At 32.1% G+C, this 14,854-nt stretch overlaps 1 protein-coding gene across 4 annotated transcripts in view; it reads left to right on the top strand.

The window, feature by feature from the left end:
• The first annotated feature begins 1,514 nt into the window (after positions 1-1,514).
• Positions 1,515-14,854, top strand: part of LOC111057760 — a 54,643-nt gene continuing 41,303 nt past the window's right edge. For 3 of the 4 annotated variants that reach the window (XM_039439787.1, XM_039439786.1, XM_039439784.1), the window contains exon 1: positions 1,534-1,900. The gene's annotated coding sequence lies outside the window, so the exon portion shown is untranslated. Of the gene's footprint in view, positions 1,901-14,854 lie in introns of all 4 variants that reach the window. The other variant, XM_039439785.1, reaches the window with a different exon arrangement.

Genomic DNA, 14,854 nt, shown 5'->3' with positions numbered 1-14,854 from the left:
GTAATGGATGAAGCTGAAGGTATTAAGGTAGCCTATTAATGTGATGAAGAGACTACAGGAATGTTGCGTAGAAAAGGAACATACCTGCAAGATGTCATCTTCAAAAAAAATATTACGGTATTATTTATTCTAAAATGGCATTATTTTTTCTATTGAATGATATGAAAAACTTTATTTAAAGATTTTTCTTGAAATTATTTAACTTTCAAAATTTCCCGTTTCTCTGAAACACCCTGTGTAATACAACAAACTCACAACATTTAACTTCTAGTAATAAGTAAATTCGTACGGTTTCTGTAGTGAGAGGGGCAGTCCCCACCTTACCTGAATAAAGACGTCAATGCGCCTTACGACTCTCGTACTTCAGCCTTGAAAGACTATTTAACGTGTACATGCGATAACAAGAGAGTGACTTTTCGTTAAAAAGTTTGTGGTGATGAGCGAGTTTGAACCCTGGTTTTCTAGGCTGCTACGCAAGTTTTCTATCCACTAGATCACTCTTGACTTTCAGTGAGTCAAATAGAAGTGATACCGCACATAAAAGAAGGTATAATTTCATGTTTAAATTGTTTAGATATGAATAACATTCGGTCACCAGTGGGTCGCCAAGTATCCAAGCAAGTTGCGGTGCATTAGTTCTTATAGCGCTCATTTTACTGTAAACCTCAGCGGGACACCAGACACCCCGGCTGGTGTCTCACTTGGGTAACCAGCTCTGCTACCAGCTGGTCACCAGAATTGGTGTCCCAGCTTGCTTTACACTTGCACATGGGAGGTTGCCACCAATGGTTGCTTTCAGGTGTGGTGTCTTTGCAAAAAAGTGCAGCAAAAATTTATAATAAAAGAGTTTGAATACACCATAAGTTTCTATTTTATTTTCTAAAGCCCTCCTAACATCATTTTTTTTTGTTAAATCAAAAATCTATGCGTAATAATGAGTAGCAATAAAGAATTATGGCTGCATATACAAAATTTCCTTGAAAATTCAAACTTATATCATATAGGCCCCCCTCCCCTTCAACAACCACTTGTACTTACCCTTGCGTAAGAATGTTTCACATATTATTTCAGGCAATTAACCAATACTTAAAACAAATTCTCATTAATTTATTATTAGAATTTTATAAATTACAGAGAATTTTTGTATGAATCAATTTTTGAATTGCATAATGAAAATCAATGTTTAGAAAAAAATCTCCAATAACGGCATATGGCATTAGATTTTTAAAACATAACCTATAAAATCTTCGATAACGAACGACAGAAATCAGAGAACTCTGGATTTCATCGTCGCTGATACCGACAGATGATGAGGATTTTGGTTTTAAATTAATTTTTTTATATTCATATAATTACAATAAAAACGCTATCAATATGATATTTTCCACAATAATATGAATTGATAAAATGTATCATTAATTTCATTTTAAAAAACAATGAGATTTAGTTAATTCTCTTAAATTTCCCTCTCAATATCGACAGTCGTATAAAATATCGATTGTGTTTAGTCGACTGTCGTTTGGTGTGTCGTCTGCTCTCACATTTTATCTTTGGTCTTGCAATGGATTTCAGTAATTTGGTGAGGGGTAATCGGTGTTTATCAGAGAAGAGCAGTGTTGTGTGATAGTTTTTAGACTCATATAAATAGAATACTACTCGTGTTGTGCAACGCTGTCTCGTTTATGTCCCAATTTGAATAACAGGGGGCTGTAAACTTGAAATTTTAACCTTCTTTCCCACCAAGTATCATGAAAGTGCATTCCACTGTTTTTCAAACACTATAAACTATTATGATACCTGTAGAATTATGTACACGAGTAGTGGGTTTAAACCTTTTTTACATGAGGCAAAGCATGTTCAATGTTAGATGCTCCATAAATGAATGATTTATTGAAATGCGGTAAGTTGTTTTTCATAACCAACCATGCATTATACCTGTATGTATTTATGTTTAAGGAATTTTACTCAAACCTTCATTGATATCTCTTGCTTATTTATTTTAATACCTATTTCAAATGGCTTCTTGAATTATTTCTATGATACTTCTAAGACATCGTGTAAAGAGTAAACTCATAACTTACTGAATTATAAAAAGTGGAAAACTCAAAACAACTACTACCCATCGGCACTGCCAAGTTGGTACGCGAGTATCATATAGGAATTGAGGCCGCATTGCAATGGAACCACCACTCTGCAGTTCCGGCGTAACGTGATACTAACCAGGGCCCGTACGTATCCTGTAATTATGTGTGTACGTAACTCATCTACAGTCCAGGAAAAATACACGTGGTTCCCAATTGTATACCGTACGCCTCCAGGGTGGACGCTTGAACGTCCATTACACAGACGCCCAAAAGGGGACGCGATCATTATTTTTCATTACAGGGCTAGATTCATTGCTTAGGATTGGACCTTAAGAGCGGGACCATATTAGGCATTTTTTCAGACACCAACCCAATCAGGCAATTGAAGAGCTTATTGCCATGCCGACTCTGAAAATGCCTTAAAAAACGCCAAATATGGACACTCTCTCTCGCGCCCCGGGTTGATTATGGCATAGAGAAAAGATAGCATAAGAAAATATAATATGGTATAGGGCGTTTCTGTTCCAAATGTGACTGTTAACTGAAGCCGATAGTCCTAGTAGTTGTTTTTTTGTAAAGTGACGTAAAGTGCTATGTGACGCTGGTAGTCTCTCATAATGTGCCGCTCTTACACTATTACCCCAACAAAACAGTAATAATAGACAGTAGTCGACATAAATAGAAATAAAAATATCAGTAACTTTTTTTAATTATTTTATCACAACATGTTTCAACATTCAATAAATACTTTAAATAAACAAATACTGCTGAGATCTACTGAGATTTTTATCTCTATTTATATTACAAGTAGCCCTATACAGAAAAGAGACAGTAGTCAACAGAAATCGGCCTGAGTTAACAAAACTCGGCTTGATATTTGCAACTTGAACTACCTATACCACGCATCTTCTTGTGCTATATACTTTCTCTATGGTAATAGTCCATCTAATATTCTTACAGTTGTAATGAATATTAGAAAATTTTAACCACTGCACACTTGATTGATAATTGCTTGTACCTATCTTAAGAGTTGTGTTGTATACGTTAAGGGTTGTGTGGCAGAGAGGACCTAGAGTCCCAACTCCGCCCTTAATAAAGACTATTAATATTATAATAGTAATAATTATTATTACTAGTAATGACTAGGCTAACGGATATTTATTTAAGAGTATAATTTCGGGAGTGAGAGGGGATTAAGTTATCTCAAGATTATTATTTATTTGACAATTTACATATTTATTATCATTATCATACCTCTACTTGAGATTGTTATCGCTATTGACAAATCTGATGTTCTTCAATGTTATCTTATATTCTAAGATTGTTTTGACTAGCTAGGCTATTAGGAATTTGAGGTCTTTATTTCTTTTGTATTATTCTGGACTTTTGTATAACTGACTTTCTTTTAACTTATATGACCTTTGTTTTTAACATTATTGTAATGTTTTGCAACAATAAAGAATGATTTGATTTGATTTGAATTGATTATCTCAAGATAACTTAATCCCTTTTCACTCCCGAAATTATACTCTTAAATAAATATCAGTTAGCCCAGTCATTTCTCCATGTAACTCTTGTATTGGTTGATTTCACCGTCATTAAAATCTCTTAGTCACATTTTATTTAGGCTTGCACAAGCCTTCAAGTAGAAGTCTGACGTGAACTAGATTTTACTAGAGTAACGACAACGACCCAGATTTTACTCAATTGAAAACATCTTGGCAACAGCATGTGAACACAATTATGAACAATTCTTCGCATACCTACCAGGCTTCATAATTCTTCAAAGCTTCAATCAATTTCAGGCTTCATAATTTTTAAAGCATCAATTATTTCCAAAGCTTCATCATTTATATATTCTTTTCTCATAATTTTCCATCTTCTTTTTATTGAATTTTGTATCATGTTTAAAATTATTGTATTGTGTGAAGGTGGCAAAATGAGTTTTTCTTGTTGGCTCCATGAATAAACTTTCAGGCTTCAATCAATCGCACATAGATTCCTGTATTTATCATAGACAGTATTCATATATTTTTATAATTTATTTATTCCATTTCAAGATGATTTATCTCAAGGGGAAAGAAAAAATATATCGAATAGACACACTGGCAGCTATTACAATCAATTCAATTCAATTTATTAATGTCAACAAAAAAATAATATACAATTCATACTTACAAACATAAAATACAAATTCTTTATAAATAATGAATATTTACATAAAATATCATATTCTAAATAATATTGTTGCATCCCTCTTTAAGCAAAGCTTGTGATGAGGGATGGTGTATCTCTAGAATGTTGGATAGCATAATTACTAATATACATCGTAATATTAATAACATAATTAGATTTTATAATTTTACATTACAATATCAAGAAAAAAGAAAATTCCATTCTCTTATGCTATTTTCATACAAATGCTGCTCTTGTAATCAGTATAGGCCTAATTGAGATTCAACTATATTTCTACATCAAAGATAAAGATCACCAATATTTAAAAATAAAACAATAAATTCTGTTCTGCTCTGTTATACTAAGTAAGATATGTATTTTAAGAATAGAATTGAGATTTACAAACAGATTTGAGAAATAAATCAAAATTAGTCTTCATTTTGTCTCCCTAATAAGTAATGTCGAAGATACTGTCTAAAAGTAAATCAACTATAAACTTTTACTGGCAACTTATTTCTTAAAAGCTAGGTAGTCTCAAACATTGTATCATCTATAAATATTTTTTATTGATTTCCCATAAAAGTTATTGAAACATGCTGCTTTATTTCAAGACTGATAATCAGACAGACACTTAACGTTTTCAATCATTTCAATTTATTTGCCATTTTATATAAATAATACAAATACAATCTTACTTTTTGTGTAGTTGAGAAGTTGATATTGTGGTAATTATTCATATTGAATGAAAAAGACTAAGAAATTGTCAAAAAACCACTGATTTTCAGTGCTTTTTTGACAATTTCTTAGTCTTTTTGATTCAACAATCTTACTTGTTACTTGTTGTAGTTTTCTCCATGGTCGTTGACCTGTCATGTTTCAAAAGATTAAGTTTTGCTTTGAATTTGGAGAGCATGCAAAAATTGTCAAATTTCTTCTCAATCGATGGGGATACACTGTCTATGTTGCCGGTATGTGTGGTCATCTATGTACTATGCCAGTGTGTAGTAGGGCCTCACAGTTAGGTAGTTTTTCAGACTTCAAGAATCAAGAATTTTACTGGCTATAAAACAAAATGTAAGCAATAAGCTTCGGTAATAATATGTAAAATATCACAAGGTAGGCTATATCAAACGATCAAATTTACACATACACATTAAAATTTCCAGGTAGTCATTAACATAGTAGAAAGCTTCAGACTTGAGCCATTTATCAACAGCAATACAAAACGTTTTCAATGGTAACTGCTTAAAATTATCTGGTGGTAGATTAAACATGCGAATTTGTAAATACCTTTGACTTTTCAGAGCTTCAGTCAATCTAACTGTAGGTCTGGTTATATCATCCTTATGTCATAAAGAAACAATAGCGTACGTAGATATCCCATGGTATAGGGCGTTTATGTCGCAACTTTTACTGCTATCTCAAGCCGATTACTGTTGATTATTGTCGAATTTTACTGTTTTGTTGGGGTGAGAGTGTATAAACGGCACAATATGAGAGACTACCAGTGTCACACAGCTCCATGGGAAAAAATTACATGAACTATCGGCTTGAGATAACAGTAACAGTTGCGACATAAACGTCCTATACCATGGGATATCTACTACGCTATTGTTTCTCTATGCTTATGTCTAGTGTAATGTGAATGTACAGAGATATTTTTATTAAAATTAGACAGATTTTTTCAACAGAGATTAAATATAATAGATATACAAACAAGGTAAGTTATAATTTCGTGTTCAACAAAAATTCCTCTTCAAGATTCAATGTATTTCATACCAAATATAAATCTAAGTGCTTTCTTTTGCCTTCTAGCAAAGGCACCGTAGTCCGATTGTTTTCTTCAGTGCGTTTTTAAACCCTGAATATATATATATATAGATATATATATATATATATATATATATATATATATAATATATAGCGAGTTTTTGCAACTTCAGTTATGTCGCTTTTCGCACCCCAATCGCCATCTTTCCTTATTTATGCAGTCTCCTTCAAAGAGACCTCTACTCTCCATTTGAATGTGGACATTGGATACCCATATCTTTCGCGGTCTCCACGCCTATTTCTGTTCGCTGGTACCCAATTCCATACTTCAAAGGAAGTCTTCCTTCATTCATTCTGCGCAGGTGTCCATACCATTTCAATTGTTTCTCTCCAATGACATCCATTATCGTGTTTTTGCGCTCATTCTCTCTCTTATTATATCATTGATTCGATCCAGCAACGTCAATCCTAAACTCCTCCTCCAGTACATCATTTCGGCTGAAAGAAGTTTTTGAGAAGTTGATTTGTCCACACACCACACTTCTGACCCATACGTCATGACTGGCTCAATCATTGCCTGGTATATATTTTTTTGTATTTTTTATTATGTTTTATTCCATAGGATTGGATGTAGTGCTCTTATCATATTTTCCCCTTCCTTATCTTCCCCATGATATCCACTCTATCCTTCCATCTCACTAATAACAACGCCGAGGTACTTGTACTCCTAACATTTCTAATCAATCCATTTTCAGTTTCAATATCCTGTCCTGTGCCCCCGAACTGCATATATTGTGTCTTTTCTGTGTTAACCTCCAAGCCCCATTTTTTGTATTCTTCTATCAATTTTATTATCATATAGGTCATGTCCTGATGATCTTCTGCTAAAACTACCTGATCATCCGCGAAGAGGAATGTATGTGTCTTGGAATCCTCCAGCTCAATTCCCATTGGGCTGCATTTCTGTGGCATTTCTTTAGAGCATTTCTTTAAACCATGAATATAAAAAATATAAATAAAAATAATGCTAGGAATATGGTAAAAAATTTGAAAACAAAGTTCTTCAATAATTTTGATTACTGTAATAGCATAGACTATAATATTAGTCTATTCGCTAGTAATGAGTTGAGGAACATGGATCATCAACATCCCTTATAACTGACAATGGTTTCACAATCAAACTATGCTGACAGCTTGAAATGAATCTCACTCTGTAGTAGGCCTAATGTTGGTACACATTCTATTATAGTCCAGTCACTATATACATTGGTGCGTGCAATATATATTGTAGTTCTGATTTTTTATACATTATTTGACACTTCACAGACATTGATTTAATCAACATGCTTTATCTGGCCCTGGTGAGAAGTAGACTTGAGTATTGTGCAGTTGTTTGGAGTCCTTATCAAGAGATATATATTACTAGTATCGAACGCATACAATAGTATATTTCGCACCTAGGGCCGAAAATGAGACTTTCCGGCTCGAAATCGGTTTTCAAGTCCGAGGCCGTAGGCCGAGGACTAGAGAAGATTGAGAGCCGGAAAAAACTTTTTGCCCATGGTGAGAAACGTTATTTTTCGCCACACAGAAAATAAACAATAAATAATATGAGAATAATTGTTTATTAGACACTTCTGAAAGCAAAACAGGAAGGTCATAGCTCTAGCAAATCTGAGGTAATCTGAATATCAGGAAATTATCCTAGGATGTTTATTTTTTATTCTGATTTGTCTAATAACTAAAAGATTATGTTCAATTATATAAGAGGTTGAGTTTATACTTTTGTATTCTTCCAAATAACAATAAGATGATATATTGTAAATGTTTTGATTCTTGAATAATAAACACAAGTAATGAAAAGTTTTTTGATCAGCTGTTTTAGCACACTTGAATTTGACAAATCTGAATGTCAACGTCAACAATGCTTGTTGTCGTTGACTTCGGAAGCTTAGATTAAAAGTTCTATCCTACTCTGAAAATCGAATTTGAATAGTTCATAATATATATCTTATCTTTATTTCATTCATCCAAATAAAATGATAGTATCTTATTGCAGAATACTTATTCAATTCTATAAGCATAAACTGATTCCGTTTCATAAACCATTTTGTAAAAACGTTCACATCAATTAGAATCAGCTGACTTCAAGGTTATTTTACAGCCTAGGGCCGTAAAAATTTTACCGGCCTGGTCGGAAAACAATCATTTTCGGCCTCCTTATGACGCATGAAAACCAGCTCATTACATCCAAGTGGGGCGAAAAATAAATTCCTCAGATTCATGTATTGCAAGAAGTATGGACATTCATGCCCGTATGACTTTTCTATGAGGTGTCTGAGAGTCAGTTTTCAAATTATGTCGTTGAAGAACAGGCGGGATTTCGTATCATTAATTGTTCTTTTTAATATTGAATAATCATTTAGACATTCCAAATTATACGAACTCTTAGTATCTTTGTTCCGTTAAATAGACCTAGATTAAATATGTTTTTCTTTGATAGAATATACACTGTACATCATGCAAATGCTTCTTACAAAAAACTGTTAGATTGTACAATTCTTTGAATACGATTCTAGATATATTCGCTGATAATTTGTGCAATTTTAGTGAACAATGTTATCAAGCTCTTAAATTAAAATACTTAATCAATTTTCAGACCATAAAAATTTAAATTTCAAATTCTTCTTCTTAAAATAGGCTTGCTACCTATCCTCTTTTTCAATTAGCCTTCTTCTATTTTCTATGTGTCTTGTGTTATTTCCTATTTATAATCTTTCTCCAAACTATTTTTATTGCTATTTTTCGTTTTTTTCTTTCTTACTAATTTAGTTTCAGTTTGTGTAAACAATTGATTTCAATGAGGCTTGTTTTGGCATAAAGCTGTAAGCCTCTATATGTTGTTGTAATTTTTCTATGATGTAATAAATAATAAATATTTGGATACATGAGAGAAGACAGAACCAATTTTTTCATGCAAAATTTCCTTGTGCTACTTACAGAGTGGGCCAAAAACATCGTATTTTCGGCTCATTTTCCAGTTTTCAGCTATTTATGCCAAATCTCGTGATCGGACAGAAAAATTTGCTCTCGCCTTTTTTTCAGTTTAGAAAATTCTGAATAAAATGACATCGTTCGGAACTCTCTATCTCTAATGAGTACTGAGTTGTGATTTTTCAAAAATGAGTGAAATTTAAAGAAAAAAATCAATTTTGATGAATTTTAGTTTTTGATCAACAATATCTTCCGATTGTTACCATTTAGATGTATTATCCAAATCCCTTTGGCGTATTTTTGTGCTCTACAATCTGAGATCAGGTAGAGCGCTCTATCTCATATAGATTTCCAGGTACACCTGACAACAATGCTCCTTGTATTGTGAAAAACACCTTTTTTAGCTTCAACCATGATCATCAACTAAATGTTCGTCACATTGATATTTCGCACAATGATATAAGCTCATGAGATTATGTTCTATGAGAATCACCCGTTAGATGCACATCATTTCAGTATTTCCTAGATGAGAGGCGCGCATAAGGACACCTGAGGTTGAGTGGTAGAGAGGACTTAAAAGTCCTAACTCCGCCTAATAAAGAATTTCTTCATTTCATTTCACCTCAAGGATTAAAATTTCAAACACTCATAACTTATGACACAATGCTCAGATCTCATCGTTTTAAACTACATTCTTTTCAGCTCGTCAAGCCGGTTCAAAATCATGCATCATGAGTGAAATTCGGTCGAAAACTGGAAAATGTGCCGAAAAAACGATGTTTTTGGGCCACTCTGTATCTAGCACAAAGAAATTTGCATGAAGAAATGCAAATGAGTTCTGGACTTCTCTCATGTATAAAATAATATATATAAAAAAATCAGAACTACAATATATATATTGCACGCAAGCGCCCTTTTTATGTCTATATTGACTGGGCTATAAGAACTCAAACAAGCTTCGTATCAGCTACAGTAGTGTTTTCCCGTTTTTTTTTATTTCTGTCTCTTTGAAAACAAAAATAGATCGCCGCTAGAGGTAGTGGTGATTAGCCGACTCAAAATGCGTGCTCTTTTTCAACTCACTGCACTATACTGAGGTCCACGTTATAATGGCAGAGTGAAGAAAGATAGGAGGGCAGCGTTGCCGATTATCTGCCTTGCCACTGCCTACCATAGAAGATAGCTGATACCGGTATATCGGATGTAATATCAACTGTTCATTCCTGTATAAAATAATCAATTATTGAATAAAAACACACATATGTTGTCAAATTCTATAGTGAGGTCCACGTTATAATGGCAGTGAATAAAGATAAAAGAATAGCGATGCAGATTTTCTGAATTAATTAATTATATTTCTACACTGTCAAAAACATAATTGATCGTTGTGGTCCTAGAAAAGGATAGTACCACCGGCTTTGTCGAATGATAGACAAGGATAGCAAAACCAAAGTTGATCAAATACTGTCATTATAACGTGGACCTCACTATACACAATTTTACAGTCAACTTGAAAATGTGACCGGTGTGGTCAGGAAACCATGGTCGTGTACCGAATAAAACTGCGTAGAATTTGACAACATATGTGTGTTTTTATTCAATTATGGATCGGTTCTACAATATTGACAATGATATTGACAATATTATTGACAATATTGTCATATATAATAGTATAATCGATTATTATATTTCATCCGTCAATAAAATATATTTTTAAAATCAATTAATAATAAATTTTTATAATTGAGATTGAATGTTTTGTTAATTAATTATATTCCTACATTGTTATCAAACGTTCTAGCAGAGGTAGAAAAGGATAGCGCTATCTGCTTTGTAAAATGATAGACAAGGATAGCAATACCAATGTTAGTCAAATACTGCCATTATAACGTGGACACCACTATAGACCGATGTGAAAGTAGCGACCAGTCAAGGGCAGAACAAAGATATTTTTATCGAAAAGTGTTAATAACGCCGGTGATACGCCTTACAAGCTACTGGGTGTAGTTTCAGCCAATTTAATTTTTCTCACGATCTTTTAGTTTTACTTAGTTACTTGATTTCTGAATGTTGTATAAAGCTGTGTTTACACCAAAGTTATTAACAAAATGTTAATAACTTAATCCTTATAGATTCTATTAGTTTGAATATATCTTATCATGCACATGATGAACATATGTGTTGGTCAAGTTCCGTTCAATCTAATAGAATCTATAAGGATTAAGTTATTAACATTTTGTTAATAGCTTTGGTGTAAACCCAGCTTAAGGACATGAATATAATGTTAGAGAATAATTCTAAAACATTCAATATGAGAATAATGAGGTACTTGATTTCTGAATGTTGTATAAGGACATGAATATAATGTTAGAGAATAACTTCAAAAACATTTAATATGAGAATAATGCATTATTCTCAAATACCAAAATTTAATATTTCAAATTGTAGAGTTTAATTATTTATTTGTGGATACAATAACAAATCATATAAATATGATTGGGTAAGAACAACAGGAATGGCACATAGCTATCAAATGTTGTGAATTTTTAAAATGTCGAAATCTCAACTTGTTGAATATTAATGTTCAAGTATAATTGACACAGTAACTTTTATGAATTTCACAAAATAAATCTCTGTAATAAAGTACAAATTAGTAATACATTTTAAATTGTAGAGTTTATTTGTGGATATAAAAACAAATCATATAAATATTATTGGGTAAGAACAACAGGAATGGCCCATAGCTATCAAGTGTTGTGAATTTTTAAAATGTCAAAATCTCAAACTGTTGAATATTAATGTTCATGTATAATTGACACAGTAACTTTTATGAATTTTACAAAATAAATATCTGTAATAAAGTACAAATTAGTAATACATATTTTAAATTGTAGAGTTTATTTGTGGATACAATAACAAATCATAATATATAAATATGATTAGGTAAGAACAACAGGAATGGCCCATAACTATCAAGTGTTGTGAATGTTTAAAATGTCGAAAACTCAAATTGTTGAATATTAATGTTCAAGTATTATTGACACAGTAAATGTTATGAATTTTACAAATTAAATCTTAATGTACTAGGAGCTACTTCAGATTAAAATGAAAAAGAATAGACTATTTTAGTAAGTTATTAAAGTATATTGATAATGTAATTTTTGTATGAAATAATAAAGAATTTAAATAGGAAATTATGATCATAATTGTATAAAATCTGAGCCAAATTGTGTTCTACTTGCTTTAAATTATCTCTTTCATTTCTACTTTGTTTTCTGTAGAATACTCCCATTGGACGTAAATCAGAAGATGCTTTTAAGATAAATCTCAGAAACCCCATTCTTCAACTATTACTCATGTAAATGAGAATCTCCCATTAGTCACAATGAAATAAAACATTTGGTCTTGAATAATTTTAGACGTGTTTCGTGTGCCAACAATTTTTGTTGATGTTAAACGCATTAATAAAGTTTTTGCTAATGAGAGAAGAAATACCATGTTTTCAAAAGAATTATTGGAATAGTCCATTGAAAATTGAGGAGATTTCACAAACGTAGGGTCTTGTTTCAGTGTACATTTTTTTCATTTATATTCACCTTACTATTAAAATTGATAACTCGAACTGAATTTGGCAAAATTCTAGCCGACCTGCTCCCCCCGTTATTTCAGTTATTATTGAAGATATCGACCCAATTCTTTTTTTAAACAAAAAAGGATGAAAAAATAAAGCGCGCTAGCCTATTTTTATACATTTAGTTAGATTTTAATATTAGAAATAGCTGTTTCAAAACTAACCTTATTTTGAAGAATGGACGATTCTAAATATATTATTATCTCAACTATTTTTGAAGGTATCAACTCAATTTTTTTTTTGATGAAAGAAGAAGGAAAAATAGGTGTTGCTTCTATGAATTTTATTTTGAAAGACTTTTTAAAACATTAAAAAAAACAGTTTGAATTTCTGAAGTGAGACTCAACAATGAAGAATGATGTTATGTAAACAATGAAGAATGAACTGTGATTAATGAAGCCAATAGCACAGCTGACTCATATTTTATGGCCGAATTAAAGATTTCAAAATAAGCGATAGCTCGAATGAATGTTCGCATCAATTCAACTTCTTCGAAAGTGATTGAAGAGGTAACTACAGGCAAGCATGGACATTGGAATACAATATAATTGATTAATCGATGAATTAAATAGAAATTAGATATTATTCTGGGGAGTTTTTCATTAATTAACATTAACTTTCTAAAGCTGACCCTGAAACAGAACAGAAATTGGTAATTTTTGGTTTATGTGACTAACAATAATTGTATCTCACAATAAATTGTATCTCAACTATTTTTTAAGATATCAATCAATTTTTTTTTAAATTGAAGAGGAAGAAAAAATAGGTGTCGGTAATATAAATTCTATCCTAAAATACTAATTTAAACATTAAAAAAACAATTAGGTTCTGGTCAATTATGTCAGGTTCAAGTCATTTATATTTATAGTAATTAAGATGATTGAATAGAACAATTGAACATTGGTATAGGATTCAAGAGTTAAGATAAAGAGATTTTTCAATAGTGGAGACTCTTTGAGTATGGAAAGAACTATAATGTTAAGAACTAGGAGTTGAAGAAGTGGTGGACAATGCACAAACCTTTACTCTTAATCACATTTTCTTATGACAATGATACATTTTAATTGAATGAACTTGTTATATATATATTTGAACTACCGCCTAAACAGAGTAGTCAACATAAAATATTGCACAGAAATGAAGAAAACACTGATTCAATTTATTACCAACAACATTTATTTTACATGAATATGATATGAATTACAAACATTTGCATTATAATCTAAATTATTATCCATTGTACATTTCTACACTACAACATTCAAAAAGATCAGACAGGCATTAAATTTGAAACACAAAGACAGACACATTCATAAGGCGCTGTTCACCTGTTCTAGTATTTTCTATTCTGTATCGTATTCGACTTAACAATAATATAAAGTGTTCAATAAAGATCATTGAAATTTCTACTGAGAGTTCTTATTCTTTCAAAAATACACAACAGAACTCTTGAATCAAGTCAAATAATTACTAACCTGAACAAGTATGACCAAAGCTTACTGAGCCTGGGCCAAGAACAGATCTCTCCTAAACTAAACTTTTTCTAATCTGAGATTTTCCTAAAATTAGCTTCACCTAACTAGAGTTTTTCCCAACCTAAGCTTTTCCTAACCTAAGCTTTAACTAACCAAAGCTTTTCCTAACATAAGCTTTACCTAACCTTAGCTTCTCCTAACCTTAGCTTCTTCTAACCTAAGCTTTCCCTAACACTTGACTTTTTCCTGACCTAAGCTTATCCTAACCTTTGCTTCTCATAACCTAAGTTTTTCCCAACTCAAAGCTTTCCCTAACCTAAAGCTTTTCCTAACCTAAGCTTTCACTAACCAAAGCTTTCCCCAACCCTAGCTTTTCCTAACCTAAGCTTTACCTAACGTTAGCTTCTCCTAACCTAAGTTTTACCTAACCCAAGCTTTACCTAACCTTAACTTTTCCCAACCAAAGCTTTTCCCAACCTAAGCTTTTCCTAACCTGAGCTATTTCCCAACCTAAGCTTTTCCTAACCTTAGCTTCTCCTTACCTAAGTTTCTCCTAACTCAAAGGATTTCCTCAACTAAGCCTTCACTAACCAAAGCTTTCCCCAACCAAAGCTTTTCCCAACCTAAGCTTTCACAAACCAAAGCTTTTGCTAACTAAAGCTTTTCCTAACCTGAGCTTCCTCTAACCTAATCTTTTCCTAACCCAACAGTTTCCTAACCTAAGT

This window comes from Nilaparvata lugens, chromosome 13, assembly GCF_014356525.2.
Source record: "Nilaparvata lugens isolate BPH chromosome 13, ASM1435652v1, whole genome shotgun sequence".
NCBI lineage: Eukaryota > Metazoa > Arthropoda > Insecta > Hemiptera > Delphacidae > Nilaparvata > Nilaparvata lugens.
This window is presented reverse-complemented; position numbering and strand designations above follow the sequence as displayed.